Below are 19,001 nucleotides of genomic sequence, written 5' to 3' on the forward strand. Positions count from 1 at the left end.
CCATGTCTTGGAATCAGGAAGTAAGTTACTATATTGTAAGTATTTCTCTCTGAGAGGAACGTACTTGAGCCTGGACCTTTAAAGCTGGTTGTAATTCTCCTGGATTAGCTGCAGGACCCAAAGAGCTACCACACAGCATTTTGGTACAATAAAGGAGTATGCTATTGTGTCAACAAACATTGGCACATATCAGAAGTGGCAATTTTTGCACATAGGACGAGTGATACTAAATGTGCCCTGCAGAGATCTCTAGATAGAATGGGAGGAGAAGAGCGGGAGTGGATGGAATAGAGGGCATCTATGTACAGTGAAGTCACCTGGAAAGGATGGACTGGGGAGATATGTACACTATCTTTTAGCTTCCTATTTTTTTAGTTTTTTTTTTTTTATAATTGGGTACTGAGATCCATTGCTTCTAAGGTAGTGAAGAACTAGTAAATGCTACTCCAGTATCCCCAGTCTTCAGCATCATCAGCACGGTACCCTTGTGATAACCTTGCACCTGATAAACCACCAGTTTTTTTTTGTTCTATTTATGGGGAACAGGCCAAGACAAAAGGATGTACATAAGGGTTTAAGCCATTATTAGTATTGGTTTGAAAAAAAGATTTGAGCAAAGATGGTAAAAATGAAATATTCTGGATATTAAAGTCTGCTTTTTGTTGTTAAATCTCTCAACAAGTTTGAACTAGTTTCTCTCTGAGAGTCTAAAAGAAACTGCTATTATTCTGCAAACAAAGAAACTCCAGTTTCAAGAAAGGCAAGGCTAAATGAGCTAAATGGGTCAACAAAGAAAGAAACATCACAAAAGTCAGGTTGAATAGAAAGAGACAATATTTCTTTCTAGTATTAGAGGCAAGTGGGTTTGAAAGTTGATGTGAAGATGCAGGAAGAAGAAGGTATGGATTTTGAAGAGATCTCCAAAGCCTTTCCTTTCTCCCTTTTCCTGAGTACCTTGCCAGAGGGTATCTTTGCTCTGTAAAAGCTGGTCAGACTTAATACACACACAGGTCTCTCTGGAACTACATATCTCTTTTACAAGACAGTACAAATGGAAAGGACAATTGTGAGTGGTTCTGGGGACTCAGGAGCTCACTCAGAGAAATCATGTAAGCATAGAGGTCTGGAAGTAAAACCCTTATTTTACATATGGGAAAACTGAGTCCCCGGGAAGGGAAATTAAAGTGATAAATGTTTCATTTAATCCTTTACTAACTCACTCATTGATGCAACAAAATTTGATTGAGTATATGAAAAATCTGGTGCTCTAGTCTGATACAAAGACAATCTCTGACTTCAGGGAGTTTACACTATTTCAGAACCTACTTTCTTTTGTTGTTGTTCAGTGATGTCTGACTTTTCATGACTTTGTAGACCTCATGGACCCTACTGGGTTCTCTCAGCAAGAATACTGGAGTAGTTTTCTATTTTATTTTCCAGTGAGATAAGGCAAACAGTAAGGTCACACATACTAACATATGTCTGAATTTGGATTTGAATTCTATTTTTCCTGAAACCAGAAGAAGCACTGTATTTCTAAGCCATCTAGCTGTCTTCCTACTCTGTATGTTTCCATAAATATCATTCATTCAAATGCTATTATAATACGAACTTCTTGAAGTCAGAGACTATTTTGCCTTTCTTTGTGCCTGGCACATAGTAGTCACTTAATGAATCTCTATTGACTGATTTATGTGGAATTACATAAAATTATGTTATTAAATGGAGTAGAAACACACTACAAAAGATGCTTTGTGATATCAGAGGAGAGAGAGAGAGATCATTTCTTACTCCAGAAGTCAGGGAAAGTCCCATTGAGAAGCTTGGATTTAAGCTATTTCTTGAGAGATGGGTAGAATTTTGTTAGGAAGAAGAGGGCAGTGGCATGTGTCCAGCAGAAGCAAAAATGGAAACATTCTAGGCACAAGCTATAGAGTGATTAAAGGTAGAGGGAGTCTAACAAGGGATATGTTTGGGAAATAGGAAACTATGTAGTTAAGGGGGGTACATAAAATGAAGCTGGAAAGGGGGGTTCTTAGGTTACAGATGTAGAGTAAGAAGAAGCAGCAAAGACAAACATCCTCATTTTAAAATTAAAGAAACGGACTTGATAGCATATAGAACTGAGATTTTAATGTAAGTTTGTAGGTTGAACATAGATTATGATGATCTTGAATACCAAGATAAAGATTTGGACATTATTCTATAGGCAATGCAAAACAACCAAAGATTTTGATATAGGTAATGATGGTACCAGAGTTTCATTTCAGAAATATTAATGGAAAACAGAAAGAGAATGGAGATTAAGAGATCATAGAGATGTGTTAAAAGATTATAGAATAATGTATATATGTATATAATAATGTATATATGTATATATGTATATGTATATATGTATATGTGTATATATGTATATAGAATAATTTATATATGTATATTTATATATGTGTATATGTATATGTATGTATATGTATATATCTGTATATATGTGTATATATATGTATATTTATATATATGTATATATATGTATATGTATATATACAACACATTATAGTAACATTACCTAAAAGGGAATAGAAAAATAAAAGCTAAAAAGAATAGCTTAGGGGTCACTTCTCAGCTGTGAGACCCTAGGCAAGTCACTTTAATTCCATTGCCTAGCTCTTACCACTCTTCTGTCTTGAAATCAATAAAAGTACTGATTTTAAGATGGAAAGTAAGGATTTAAAACAAAACAGAACACAAGAATAGCTCAGTCGAGAGGTGATGAAGGCTTGGGCTAGGATAGTGGGGATAGGACTGAAGATGAGAATATCATTTCAAACAGTTTTGTTTATATAATAATAAAAGTAGTGACTTGACAAGTTGTGGTGTATAATTGTGATGGAATACTATTGCATCACCAGAAATAATGAATGAGTTTATTTTGAAAAACAAAACAAAACACGGAAATTCCTACATGAAATTCTGAAGAGTGAAAAGACCAGGACCAAAAGAATATTATATACAGCAATATAAATATTAATTGAATATCATTAAAAATCTTTATTGGCATGTTTTATTTATTTTTAAAACCCTCACCTTCTGTCTTAGAATCAATATTGTATATTGGTTCCAAGGCAGAAGAATGCAATGGGGGTTAAGTGACTTGACCAGGGTCCCAAAGCTAGGAAGGTTCTGAAACCAAATTTGAACCCAGAACTTCCCATCTCCAAGTCTGACTCTCTACCCTCCAGTATTTTTTTAAATTTTTTGAATATTCCTTTTATTCTATCAATGAAGACACAAGCATAGTTTTTATTTTAATACTTCTACAGAGTTTTGACTCCACCTCACTTAATGTAACAACGCAGTTCAAAACATCACGTCATGATGCAGGTCAAGCAGATTTGACTGTGTAATGTAAATTTTAGCAGCATAGAATCTCATAAAGAAAAGAGAACTGTGTTCAGTCATCCAATTTTATAAATGAGGAAATTGAGTCTTTAACAGAACAAATGATTTAACTAAAATCACAAAGGACAGATCTAGGACTTGAATCCATATCAAATTATTCCCATTCCCATGTTTTTTCTGTTATACTGTTTCACTTCTAATGCAATATTTCTATTTTGTTTTAAAAAGGATAACTGAGTTATTTTCCTACACAAAATACCTTTTTTTTAGATCTATGGTTTAAATATTGAAATCCACTAATATTTAGTTCCTAAAATATTGATTGAATCTTTATATGACTATCAATCTTTTAAAATTCAGCAGACAAAACAACACAATGCGAGATAAAGCATGTTTGGCAACCACTCATTATGTTTCAAACTTTGTGAAAGTCAACAGCTCATCATGGAGCAAACGGATGTTAAAAAGCCAGGGAAAATAGCTAAAACGGGGCTATTGTATTTTTCCAGTGAAAAATACATATGTATGAAAATCTTGGCTACTTTTCTTGGCACTTTTGAGGGAAAAGAGGTGTTCCTAATCTCCTCTGGGTGAAGGTCCCAGAATGTTTATGGGTTTCTAAATCCTATGTCTGTCCTTCAATTTTACAAGCTCCATATGGCTCTCATGTTCTACAGTCTATAAAGGAAAACAAAACTAAATAAAAAACCCTTCTATTTATTAGAAGGAAAAATATCTCCAGGAGTATTTTTGCCTTCTATATTTCTGAATAAATGGAAGGATTGTTAGCAAAGTCAAAACCTCTGAGAGACAGTGTGGAATAGTAGGTGAATTTTTAGATTTGGAGTCAAGAAGACCAGGTTTCTAGTCCTGCTTTAGACATGTACCAGTTGTATGACCTTGGGCAAGTCATTTAACTGATAGGAAGTTTTATGTCCCTAGGCAAGCCACTTAACCTCTGTTTGCCTCAGTTTCCTCATCAGTGGGATAGAGATACTAATTGCACTTGTTTTCTCAGCTTGTGAGGATCAAATGAAATATTTGTAAAACACTTTGCAATGTTAGATACTAATTAGTGTTATTATTATTATATCTAGGTTAATAAACAAGTCTTTGAGAATTTTATAGTCTAGCAGGGGAGGTAAAGCACATACACACACACACACACACACACACACACACACACACACATACCCCAAAACAACACATGATACAAAATAGAATGCTGTTTTTGGAGTCAGAATTAAAATTCCTCCTCTGTCAATAATACCTGTGTAACCTTGGGCAAGTCATAATCTCTTTGAACCTCAGCAATCCTCATCAATAAAATGGGTGAGTGGGGTATTAAAAGCTCCTTGAGGACAGGGAATGTTTTTTCACCTTTTTTTTTTCTCTCTCCAGACCTTAGTATGATGTCTGGTACATAGAAAGCACTTTAAAATGCTGATTGATTGATTGATTGATTGAATCACTAACAGGCTTGCAAGGTCCCTTCCAGCCCTCAATTCATGATCCTATGATTCAAGGGATAAGCAACTTCTAAATAAGGTGAGTGAACAAGCATTTATTAGGTACTCATTTTATACCAGACTTTGCTTTACAAATTCTAACTTTTTGAATCTCACTTGATTTGACTAAAGTGCTCTGAGAATATAGGGAAAAGGATGAATGTTTAACTGATTTTAGGACATAATTAAGGAATGTCAGTGATTGAAGGAAATTTAGTTCAACTCCAACTTGTTTATTTAATGGATGGGAATGCTCATGCTCAGGAAAGGCAAGTGTGACTCATCCCAGGTTCCATAGTCCCATTTCCCTTGCCTCAAAATACCTGATGCTCTACCTAGAGCAGGACTATTTAGATGCAGGAGAGTTTACTTCTCAATAGACAAATGCTATACCTGGCCCAGTGCTAATTTCCTAGAAGATGTATGAAATTTCTATTCTAGTATGTTAGATGGGCTCCATATGCAATAATGCATCAACTTAGTTTCTCCATGGTCATGAATGAGTCCAAGAAGTATGTCAAGTCCAATTAGTATGAATCAGTATCAGAATGTATGAACCCACAGCGTGATACCAACAGTCCAGTCAGGGAAAGGCTTGGTAGCCCTCCCTCCTGGGAATGACCTTGACAAAATAAGAGTGTTAGACATATAGGAGGACCACCAACAACCAATCATCAAAAATTAGAGTTTAGGTTACTGAATTGAATGCTCCCCAGCTCCCTCTCCATTATGGCTCCTTAATCTGTCTCTGATTCTAACACCAGAGCCATTGAAGAATGACAGGATTATCGATTTAGAACTGGAAATAATTTCAGATGACTTGGAATTCAACTCCCTTATCTTACAGAGGAGGATGAGCCCAGCAAGCCCATCTACCTGAAAGTCTCTTTGGGCTATAAGGTAGGCATGACCTTCATCACTGGAGTAATGGAGAGACCTAGCTCAGAGGTTAACAAGAAGGAAGTGGTCCAGGTCATCACCATTGTGAAAATGACCCCCCCAAGGCCACTGTGGGCATTGAGGACTACATGCAACCCCCCAGAGATCTCTGGAGCTTCAAAACTATCTTTGCTGAGCACATCACTGATGAGTATGAGACAATTCTATAAGAATTGGCATAAGTTCAAGAAGAAGGTCTTCAGCAGCTACTACAAGATGGCAGGATGGTGATGGCAAGAAGCAGTTGGAGAAAGACTTCAACAGTGTGAAGAATTATTGCCTGGTGATATGAGTCATTGCTCATAATGGGATGCACCTCCTACCTCTGAAGCAAGTCTCATACAATGAATGGTAGCAGTGTGTCTGAGAAACTGTACTGGGCCTGTGAGTAGCTGGAGCAGCTGGTGCCCATTTTCCTAGGGTCTGGGCAAGATAAGACAACCAGTATCATTGGTATGACCAAGGACAAGGGTTAGATAGATGTCAGCAGTCATTGGTGCATAAAGAAATGGCCCCCAAATACCTACTGAGGCTTGAATAAGGTGGCACATATTAGAGCATGACATCTCACCTGTGTGGTCTTCTCCATGGCTCAAGTTAGTCAGAAGGGCTACCACAATCACACTGAAATCAACAAAAATCGATAAGACTGGTCAGGGCTACCAGATCAAGGACAGCAACCTGATGACAAACAATACATTATAGCTGTGCAAAAAATGTTTCTAGTAGTTCTTTCTGTGGTGGCAAAGAGTTGGAAATTAAAGGGATGTCCATCAGTTGGAGAATGGCCAAACAACTGGGAGTACATGATGGTAATGGAATTCTTTGTTCAATAAAAAATGACAAACAAGACAATCACACACACACACAAACATCTGGAGAGACTTTTATAAAGTGATGCAAAATGAAGTGAGCAGAACAAGGAGAGCATTGTACATATAGCAATAATAATAAATGATGATCAATTATGGATGACTTAACTATTATCAACAAGGTGAAGATCCAGGACAAGTTCAAGGGACTTACGACTGCCATAGAAGAAATAGATGAGTCTGAATGTAAATTGGGAATGATATTTTTCACTTGATTTACTACATAAATTTTTCTCTAATGAACACAATATATATCTTCTTTTACAACATTGTGGAAATATGTATTATATGATAATATATGTACAACCTATATTATATTACCTGCCTTATTAGGCAGGGGGAACAGTGAAGGGAGAGAAAGAATATGGATTGCAAAATATCAGAAAATGAATATTAAGAAATTGTATTTACATGTTGCCTGGAAAAAAATTTAATTTATTAAAAAAGAACAACAATGTCTGACACTATCAAGAACATCAACTCTCAGAAAGGCTTTGTCCTCTACAATAGAGCCCAATTGATTTTATCATGCTCAGAAGTTGTGTTGTTGGGACTTATTAGATAACATGGAGTTCAACTCCCTCATTGTACAGTTGCAGAAACTGTAGCCTGAAGAATTTCATGAGTATCCTGAGGTAGAATTGGAACTCAGGTAGACTTCAGTCAACTGTCATTTCTAGTGTACATCCATAATGGAGAAATAGAAGAAGGAAAAGATGACTGATTTTTCAAGACTATACTTCTTAGCACTAATTAACTGCTTCCCTCTCCTCTCTTCTCTTTTTCTCTGAAATATAGCCTTAGATCTCTACTCTCTCTTTTAGCAAGAAACCCAGAGGCCCTCTAGAGCTGGTTTTTGTTTCCCAGTTGGAGAAAACTCTATAGATGAAACTTTTCAATAGGACCTGTCCTCTAGTCAGTCAACAAATGCCATTGAATGCTTACCATACTAATGAGTTAAGGATACCAAGAAAGTAAAAAGAAAAATAGATTTTTCCTATTCTAAAAGAGCCCAAGAGCCCATGTGCTAATGGTTTACCCTTCACTCTACTAACTGAATTACTTCTCTTAAAATAGTAGGTGTTTATGATCAATTGACATATTGGCATTTCCACTGGTAAGAGAGGAAGCCCTCTCTCAGAATATGGAAATCTCTCTGACACTATAGTGGAAGGGCTTCCCAAGTACCCACTCCATTTCTCTTACCCTTTTCACTCCTCCCTCTTCCTTCACTTTTCTGTCCTTCCCTTGTCCCGCCATTCCTTGCCTTGCTCTTATTTGCTGTGCTCTTCCTTACCCTATCCTGGGAAGGATAAATCATCCTGCATCTCACCTATGAAAAGAAGAACAGAATTTATTGTGGTCTTTATGAAAAGACAGAACAGTATGACCCATCTGTTAGACTGTACATTTAGTTTCTTCTCCCCGGTGACAATAGTACTTAAGTCTGGGACACTCAAAAGGGAGGGCAGGAGAGAAAAGACAAGGAGTGCAGAGGGGATTTGGGCAATGAATTATGTAGCTTGATACAAGAAGAAGAGAGCAAAGTGAAGGAGAGGGGAGAATAAGAACAAAAGAGAAATGAAGGAGGAGAATGGGGAAGGGGAACGATGAAAGACAAAGGAAAGAAACAGGGGAGAGGAGATGAAAGAAGACAGGAGAATGGAGAGAAATAGAGGAGAGAGAAGGGGAGGGGAAAGAACCTGAGGAGAAGGCAGGAAGAATAGTAAAATAAGTAATGTAAAGGAATCTAGCAAGAAGACAAATGTCCCCACCCTATAATGGAGGGAAAACCAAGAGTTCTAGTGGCTAATTCCTCCTCCTACTCCATAAAAAAATCAGATCTATTCTATGGTTTCCCAGAACAGAGGATTCAGAATTAGAATCCAGGTAAATAAATCTTAGAAATGTGACAGAGATAAGAATTCTCTTAGCCCCATCTCAGTCAACAGGGTCAACTTCGGCATGTTTTAAATCATTAAAATTCACATCATTTCCTAATAATGAAACTACTCTCTTGGCTACTAACATACACGCCACCTTCCCTGAATCCCTTTGCCACCTCCCTCAATGCTGGGTTTAATAAACTTCTTTAATAAAGAGCTCAGTCAGCTTCTAAAGGAACAGAATGTGCCCTAATTAAAGGGTTTTCTTTCTTTCCTCCCATAAAGGGGAATAGAGAAGAAGAAAGAATACACTTTGGAAAAATAAAACAAAACACACACCCCCAAAAAAGAAGAAAGAAAAAACACCCCAAAGCAACCAAACAATCCTAGTGTTTCCTCTAGCTGAGTGGGTGGGCCATTCCAGGTCTTGACCACCCCAGAAGGGTGATGCAGAACCCCCACAACCCCACCAAGGGCAGAGGCCCAAACAGGCTGCCAATGTTTTCTTGGCATATCATCTATCGATTGCATAAATACAGTAAGGTGCCCAGCTAGGCTGTGCTGACCTGTCACATAGGAGAGATGTGGCAAGCCCCATAATTCATTACCAGTTGGAAATAGAACATCATTGGAGAGATAAGGCTAACAATGACTTTCCATCCAATGATAAATTACCAGCAGCTGCATTATTTTCCCGCACTTATATATGGGTCTCTTTATTGAATTTAGCGTGAGATAAATAAATGATCTGCCAGGAACCTGGTTAATATTACTTCTCTGGGACCCATTTTAGGCCCAACTAGACTTCCGCTGATAACATCTTTAAGCTTTTCAGGAGGGAAAGACATAACATTTGTTTCTGACAAGAACCCTCTGTTGCCTTATCTGTTTCATTTGAGAGGCCAACGACCTTGAGCTTCGTTAGTTAAAATGAGTGCTTTCCCATAGAGGCTAAGTTCCTGAATTTGAGGCTCTGGTCTCACAATGAGACTCCTCTCTTGGTTGTAAATTTGAGGGCCTTTGTCCCATATCAGGGAAGCTAAGAGTTCCTGTTGATCACTGGGCAGCTGGGATGAGACACATTTGAAATTTCCCCTCTTCATCATTTGAAACAAGGGCTTTGCCTGTAAACCTTAAGTTATTTTAAAATTTGCATGTGATCTGATCATCTCTTTTAGGGAAAAAAAAAACAGGGGGTGGAATTGTTTTTTTTTTGTTTGTTTTTGTTTAAAGCTGAGAATAAAACTATTTGACAAATGTATATAGCTATAACATGCGAACTCACACACACCACACACACACACAGACACACAATTACCCAATAGAAACCAAAGAATAATCCTTTACTAGAGGAAGGATGCTACAAAAGGACCTTCTTGAGAGACTCTGACTGCCATGATTGAAAATGGATGAGTTTGACCCAGAAATACCACTACTTGGTCTGTATACCAAAGAGATCAAAGAGAAGGGAAAAGAACTTCCCTGTAAAGGTTATTTTTTTTATTTTTATTTTTATTTATTTATTTATTTATTTTTTTTGTGATGGTGGTAAAGAACTGGAAACTGAAAGGGTGTCTATCCACTGGGGAATGACTAAACAAGTTGTGGTTTATTATTGTAATGGAATCCTATTGCTCCATAAGAAATGATGAATAAGAAGATCACCAAAAAATGGAAAGACTTATATGAAGTGTTGAAAAGTGAAATGAGCAGAACCAGGAGAATGTTGTACACAGTAATACCAATAAAGTATAATGATCAAGTGCAAATGACTTGACTATTATCAACAATGCAGGGATTCAGGACATCTCTGAGGAATTCCAGAGGGAAAAGGCTGCCTTCTGCAAATTGAATGAACTGCAAATTGAAGCATACCATTCTTCACTTTATTTCCTCGATGAATTTTTCTCTACTATAAGTAATATGTGTCTGTCTTCTTTCATAACGTGACAAACATGGAAATATGTATTGTATGATGACACACAGAACTTATAACATATTACCTGGCATTTTGTGGAGGGGGGACATGAATATGGATTGCAAAATGTCATAAAATAATTATTAAAATTATAATATACATGTAAACTTGAAACAGTAAATTTTAAATTAAAAAGAGAGAAAAAGAACATTGATAGGCTTCTGGAAGGCTTTTGACCTTTGAAAAATATCTTTCTATGAATATGAGCTAATCTATAAAGGAATGGAAAGAAGAGGGAAGGCGTCAGAACTAGGAATCTCTTATATCATTTGATAATATGAAAAATACAAAGGAAGGGGGCCTTGCAGTCCCAGATCTCAGACTATATTATAAAGCAGACATCATCAAAACAATTTGGTACTGACTAAGAGACAGAAAGGAGGATCAGTGGAATAGACTGGGGGCAAGCGACCTCAGCAAGACAGTATATGACAAACCCAAAGATTCCAGCTTTTGGGACAAAAATCCACTATTTCATAAAAACTGCTGGGAAAATTGGAGGACAGTGTGGGAAAGATTAGGTTTAGATCAACACCTCACACCCTATACCAAGATAAATTCAAAATGGGTGATTGACTTGAACGTAAAGAAGGAAACTATAAGAAAATTAGGCAAACACAGAATAGTATACATGTCAAACCTTTGGGAAGGGAAAGATTTTAAAACCAAGCAAGACTTAGAAAGAGTCACAAAATGCAAAATAAATAATTTGGAATACATCAAATTAAAAAGTTTTTGTACAAACAAAACCAATGTAACTAAAATCAGAAGGGAAACAACAAACTGGGAAAAAATCTTCATCAAAACCTCTGACAAAGGTTTAATTACTCAAATTTATAAAGAGCTAAATCAATAGTACAAAAAAGTCAAGCCATTCTCCAATTGATAAATGGGCAAGGGACATGGATAGGCAGTTTTCAGATAAAGAAATCAAAACTATTAATAAGTACATGAAGAAGTGTTCTACGTCTCTTATAATCAGAGAGATGCAAATCAAAATAACTCTGAGGTATCACCTCACACCTAGAAGATTGGCTAACATGACAGCTATGGAAAGTAATGAATGCTGGAGGAGATGTGGCAAAGTAGGGACATTAATTCATTGCTGGTGCAGTTGTGAATTAATCCAACCATTTTGGAGGGCAATTTGGAACTATGCCCAAAAGGCGATAAAGACTGTCTGCCCTTTGATCCCGCCATAGCACTGCTGGGTTTGTACCCCAAAGAGATAATAAGGAAAAAAAAAAAAAACCTTGAACAAGAATATTCATAGCTGTGCTCTTTGTGGTGGCCAAAACTTGGAAAACGAGGGGATGCCCATCAATTGGGGAATGGCTGAACAAATTGTGGTATATGTTGGTGATGGAATACTATTGTGCTAAAAGGAATAATAAAGTGGAGGAGTTCCATGGAGACTGGAACAACCTCCAGGAAGTGATGCAGAGCGAAAGGAGCAGAACCAGGAAATCATTATACACAGAGACTGATACACTATGGTACAATCAAAGGTAATGGACTCCTCCACTAGGGACAATGCAATGTCCCTGAACAATCTGCAGGGATCTAAAAAACACTATCTACAAGCAGAGGATAAACTATGGGAATAAAAACACTGAGGTAAAGCAACTACTTGACTACAGGGGTGGAGGGGATATGACTGAGGAGAGACTCTAAATGAACACTATAGAGCAAATACCAACAACAGGGAAATGGGTTCTAGTCAAGAACACATGTGATACCCAGTGGAATCATGTTCTGGCTATGGGAGAGGTGGGGGGGGGGGGGAGGAGGAAAAGAAAATGATCTTTGTTTCCAATGAATAATGTTTGAAAATGACCAAATAAAATAATGTTTAAAAAATAAAGAAAGGAAACAATATAGTCTGCGCTCTGCCATATATTGTGGCAACCTGATGTAGGTGATAGATCTGCTGCTGCTTCATCTACAAGTCTTTGTTGATGAAGTCCATGTTTCAGAGATACTCCTTCCACTTATCTGTGATTTTTTATTCTTTGTAACTAATATTCATGCCTTCCCATTTATATGGTGCATATGCTATAGTGGGTATCGTCAGTATACATGGGTCCTAATAAAGCACAAAAAGTTATTAGTTATCCCTTAAAAAAATAAAAAAATAAAAACTGTAATTGGGATATATTATTGGGAAAATAAATATGTTAAAAAAACAGTAACAAAAAAAATCATTTGATAATATGGATAGAGATGGGAACTGAGCCTGTGCTTTCATTGACCTAAATAACTCCCAGATGAAGAAATACCCTCTACCAATGTTGGAGGGTGCCTTGTCTGTAACTTGCAACCTTAGAGAGTGGACTGGAGGTGCTGAGGGATTTTCTCAAGGAGACACAATCATTTAGAACTAATTTTAAGACTTGAACTGAGGTTTTCCAGACTTCCAGACCAACTCTCTCCACTCTGGGGTGTTGCCTCTTGTTGCAACACTCTCCACTATCTTGAAAACAAAAGATCCCACTTCTCTAATAGTTGCTGATGTTGATGTAGCACTTTGAAGTTTCCATATTGTTTTGATTACATCTCATTCAAGCTTCATAACAGCTTAATGAGGTAGGTATTATGTTATTTTGCAAGATGGAAATTGAAAAAAATTGGGGCTCACAGAGGTTAAGTAGTTTGCCCATGATCACACAACGTGAAAGTGTAAGAGGTGGGTCTTCCATGCTTACTTTTTGATGGTTGTAGATCTCATGGAAGATGCCCTGTGGTGGTCTGGTGTTTGAGACATTCAGGAGGACATCGTATCTAAGATACTCACCCTCTGCAGCAGAGATATCACACATATATCCTACAATGCTCTTGAGCCAGAATAAAATATTTGTCAAAATCAAAATATGATAAAACACAGGTAATATTACATTTTAAAACTAAGTGAACATGTGACCCACAGAGATACACACACATATTATATATTTTTTAATTTTACTTCTTTCTTTTTCATACAGTATTTTTACTTAATATTGACCTACATATAGATTATGACATATGTGTGTGTGTGTTAGTGTCCTCCAATTTCTGAGTTTGAGAGTTTAAAAAAATGGATGGTGGAAATGATTTTCACATTCATCACTAGTCATTTTCTTTCCTTTTACATACCATTATTTTCACTTTTTTTCTAATGCAATTCATGTCTCTCCATACCCAATGACTTTCTTCTCCAGCATTGTACAGGTATCCCATATTGTGACTCTCCCCATTGAGGTTTCAATATATCATGGGTTGGCATGAGAAATTAAATGGGAACTTGGGGGGAGTTTTGTGGGAGCTTCAGATGACATGTGAGGGTCAAAAGGCAACATAGAAAAAATTTGGATTGTCATAAATGCTTAAAATATATGTACAGTATTGTATAACGTTAACATGTTTTATCTTTTGATACCACAAATATACACAATTTCTTTTTTAAAGTTAAAATAGGTAAAAAAAACAAACTAGATTATAGAGGTGTACCATAGGCTGATGGTAAGTTGTACTAGGAAATTTCAAAAGATGTTTTTTTTTAATGTCTTTTGCTATACATGCAGTATGTTCAGTATTATTCTTCTCAAATTTATTTCATTTTTGAAATTTTCATATATTTTAATTTTACTTCTTTCTTTTTCATACAGTATTTTAATTAATATTGACCTACATATAGATTATGACCAAATATTTAACCCAAATTTTACAATAAGGTTCTGTAAATACCTCATAAAAGAAAAAGAAAAATATTCATACTTCTTCTCTGGTACAAAAGGAAGGTAAAAAACTATATGTGGATCTTCCAGATCACCAGAGCACCAGACACCTAGCCCCCTCAATGTAAAAAAATATTCATATTAGTCAAAAAATAAAAGAGTGAGCCTTTTCAGTAGTCTGAAAGACATTTATATTTTTATGTTCTTTAATACTAAACCAAATTTTCGTCCATATTTTTAGTAGTTCTCCTCTATGCCAAAGTTCACACTGAAGTCACAAATACCCATTTGTAAAGTGATATTGATTTGTGTTAAATTCTGGGTGCCATTGTTTGGGAGGGACATTGACAAGGTAGAGATCATCCAGAGTGCAATACATATGGTAAAGGGTCCTGAATTCATATCCTATGTGGAGAGCAATTAAGCACATTTAGTTTGGAGAATGAGGGGAGCAATAGGAAGAAAATGACTTGTGTTAAAGTCTTTGAAGGACTGCTATATTGAAGAACCATTAACTAACACCTCTGAGAATATCTTTCCTTCCCCTCTTCATCTGATGAGTCTATAGTCTACCCTTAAAATCCTCAACCAATGCCAGCTCTTCTGTGAAGTGTTCCCCACTCTTGTCACCCTTCCTAGTCTTCCAGTCCAATCTTCCAATTCCCTAGGCCATGATAATCTCCTTGGAACTAATATCACACTTTGAATTTTTAGATATCCATTTTTATGTATTACATATATTTGCATTATGAACATATTACATAGATGTTTTTTTCTCCTACTAGAATTTGAAATACAAGATGAGAGTGACTGAGTCTTTGGTAACATTTTTGTCACCTTTAGGGTTTAGCTCAGTGATCCTAGAGTAGTCACTATTTAATTAATCTCAATTGAATAAATTGAATATTCTTGAGTAAAGTAGCTTAAAGACCATTTGCAGGGCTGGGAAGACTGATGCAGGAAGGGTCCAGTTAAATTGCATATGCTTTTGTTCCATCTCTCCATAATTGTCTTCTCTTAAACTGATGAGCATTTATCACCAGTAGAACAGAGAACCTCCTGTGGATTACCAAAATGTCCCAATAACTAAGTATAAATAGTGATTCACTTGAGCACAAATAACAATGATGGAAAAGAAGAAACTTAAATTAAGCAATAAAGATCACAACATCCTAAGCAACAAACTGAGGAACAGAAGAGTACAGTTGGTTGATCATGGTCTATCATCTGTATTTCAAAGATTGGTGAGATCCTATTTTTTCCCCATTATTTAGAAAGCACATTTTGAGAGGTACAATGTTTTCTAAATAGATAATTCTTTGGTTTCTGTGAATTACTGTTTAACTGAAAGATTTTGTTTCCTTGAATAAAATTTTTATTGCATAACAAGATACAGGAATATAGCTATAGCCATCCATTGATGGCTTCTGGTGCTCCCAATTCAGGACATAGCTTGTTAGGTCTCTGGGAGGAGGATGAGTGACTCTGGTTTCATATCTAATGTTCCTATCTGTGTGAATGCCAATGATTGGGTTGTAGATCCAAAAAGAAATCATTAGCCCAAAGATTTAAAATAATGGTCTGCCCTTATGTTCAAGAATAACTAACTCCCCATATGGGCTATGATGTTCCTGAAAGTTTTCCTTGTTTCATAGGTAGAGAAGTGGTATTATTGGTTATGACAGAAGTGGCCAAACTCTAGGTTAGATTTTTTTTTACCTTATTTTACTCAAGGTCTTGAATTGGGGTCTATAATACCACTTTATCTGCACATTTCCAGAGCTAAAGGGCTCTTGCTTCCACACAAATGACCATTATCTATACAGTTTTAGCTCCATGGGAATTTGAACAAAGGAACTCATGACTCAGGTATGCAAGGTTAGCAAAGAGTAAACAAAAAACAAAACAAAACAATAACAACAAAACCCACCTAGGTGCCATTAAGTCTGTCCATGGCCTAAATATATAACTAAATTCTTAACTCTCCTGAGCTAGCCTCCAACTTTTAAAGCCTACTACACAGGTACAGGAAACAGGTTAATATTCACTTGAGTCCTTTATTCAGTAATGCATATTTGTCTTGTATCTGATAGATCATTAAACAAGGGATATAGTTGGCAAAAAAAAAAAGGTTCCATTGTAGTGTCAAAGGCAAGGGATGAGCAAATTTAATAGGTGAACAACTAAATGAGAAGATAGAGTCTAGGGAAGAATTCTGACTGAAGAGACCAACCAACTGTAATAGATGATGTCTTGCATTCATGCCTCCTCCACACAACTCAATTTCCTCATTTTTCATATAAGGACTTGAAACCCAGGTTATCATACATAAAAATAACTGTCTCTAGAGTCAAGAAACCCAAATTCAAATCCTGTCTCAGACACTTAATAGTTGTATGACTTTGGGTAATTCATTTAACCTCCTTTGGCCTCAGTGTCCCCATCTGTAAAGTGGAGAGAATGAATGGAATGGCCTCCTTTGTCATTTCCAGCTGTATATTTATGATCCTATGTTTTTATGAGCCTAAATATCACTTATAAAATATCTTTAGTAAATTTCTTGGGGGCAGCTAAATGGTACAGTGAATAGGGTGCTGGACTTGAGTCAGGAAGACATACTTAAATTCAAATCTGGCCTCAGACACTAGTTATTTGCCTCAGTTTTCTCATCTGTAAAATGAGATGTTGAAGGAAATGGCAAATCACTTTAGTATCTTTGCCAAGAAAAGCTCAAAAGAGGTCATGAACAGTTGTACATAACTGAAAATGATTAAGCAAAAAGTAGATCTTTTTTTATAAAGCTAGTCAAAAGAGCTTTTAATTAAAAGTAGTGTGAGACAGAGAAAGCAGTCTACAGACATCTGCCACTCTGGCAGGTGTAATGAAGGAAGAGTGGCAGTTGAGATGGCTACAATTACATACAAGACAAAATCCAAGAAAACTTTACACATTAAACCCAGTATTAAAACTCTTGCCTTTAATGTCTAGACACAAATGAGCAAAGATTTGGCAAAAATCAAGAAGAGCTAGAGATCCTAATTCAAGGAGGAAAATTGACTTCAAAGTTATAACTGAGTCATAGTGGGATAAAACTCATTACTAGAATTTGACTTTAGATAGATATATACCATATTCAAAAGAAAAAAAAAGCTAATAGCAGTGATGGGTAGGGCAGTCATATTCATAACTAATGTAGACTCCTGTGTTTAAAGTCAGGAACTAGGAATGGGGACTAGTAGCATCATGCACTCCATGTGGCTATTTGGGTGAAGATCAAGGAAGGGACAAAGAAATGACTTTATAGTCAGATTATATCAAATACCAGCCACAGTAGAGGAAGGTAAAGGGAATTGGTGAGAACTTGGGGAAACATCTTATACTTCTAACAATGAAAATAATATAATAGTAATGGTGTTCTTCAAAATCTAGACTTCTGAGAGAGCATTTTGTACCTCAAGCAAAATAGCTAATGATTTCTTGATTTGACTTAATGGCAATTTAATGCTTCAATAGATGGAGAAACTCATATAAAAGGGTAGAGTGGAAATTCTATTTTTGAGTCTGATTCTTACAAGTCTGAAGATTAAATTTAACTCTCCCCTGATTATGAAAATGAAAATAATTAACTCTCCCCTGATTGTGCAGATTAAATTGTAACCCCTGCCTATTTTTGGATTTAATCTCCAAAAAGTAAAAACACCCTACTTAAAGTTGAGTGGGAAGATCTGCCCATTTTTAGATTTAATCACCAAAGATGTAAATACCCCATTCACACTTGAGTGGGGGAGGTCTCTGACTCACGTCTACAATAGTGAATGACAAATCGGAATTGACTGACTGCCTCCTGGGCAGTCCTAAAGCAGGACTTCAAATGTGATTGGTAGACACAGAATTAGGGGAAGGCACAGGAAGTGATGAAAGAGAAAATGTCTTTAAAAAGGAGTGACAACTTCCTGAGTACACTTCGACTGAGATTTCTTTCTTTCTTTGGAGTGGAGGCTGGTGGAAAACCTACTGACTAGACCTGAGACATGGTTAGTGAAAGGCTGACTCCTTTCTAATTGGATTTTCTGAAGAGACTAGACTCAGAAAAGACTTCTTCCAAGTTCTTGGCTTTACCAAGGCCTAAGGACTAACTCTCCCTGGCTGGGTTGAGCCAGGGGCCTGAGTAAATTACTTAGTGCTTAGGCTAGATATCTTACCCTGTTCTCTCTTTCATTTTCTTACTTCACTCTTTCTATATATTGTAAATAAATCTCTTTTGGAATAAATATAAATTCCTGGTGATCCTATTTTAAATATAATCTAGTCCAACCTTTTTATATAATAGCCCCTTTTCCCCCCTTACATCAGAAAGGGGAATACTTGGTGGTGGAAGGAAAATTATGGGAATAGTATGAGAGAAATGATAATTCTATGTGATAATTTGTGATAGAAGATAGAAAAACTGGGTATGATAGCCAGTGTTTAGAGATTTCATAGGAAACATTATTAATATCTCATGGAATAAAATTCTGAAAAAGAAGTAAGCTTAAGTGGAATGGTTCATTCTCAAGAAATCTATGATAAGGTATCTAGAGAAGCAAGTGTGAAAAAGAAGGATCTATCTGGAGATATGCCTGTGGAATTTACTAACCAACCTCGTGTTAAGAAATATATGCAAAAACAGAAGAAAACAAGAACAGATAGCATATGTATAAAATTACCAC

General features: G+C 36.3%; 1 pseudogene; it reads left to right on the top strand.

Moving 5' to 3' along the window:
- Nucleotides 1-5,744: 5,744 nt before the first annotated feature.
- On the top strand, nucleotides 5,745-6,756 carry LOC100617430 (60S ribosomal protein L3-like; annotated as a pseudogene).
- The last annotated feature ends 12,245 nt before the right edge of the window (nucleotides 6,757-19,001 follow it).

The sequence above is a fragment of the Monodelphis domestica genome, chromosome 1, assembly GCF_027887165.1.
Source record: "Monodelphis domestica isolate mMonDom1 chromosome 1, mMonDom1.pri, whole genome shotgun sequence".
Taxonomy (NCBI): Eukaryota; Metazoa; Chordata; class Mammalia; order Didelphimorphia; family Didelphidae; genus Monodelphis; species Monodelphis domestica.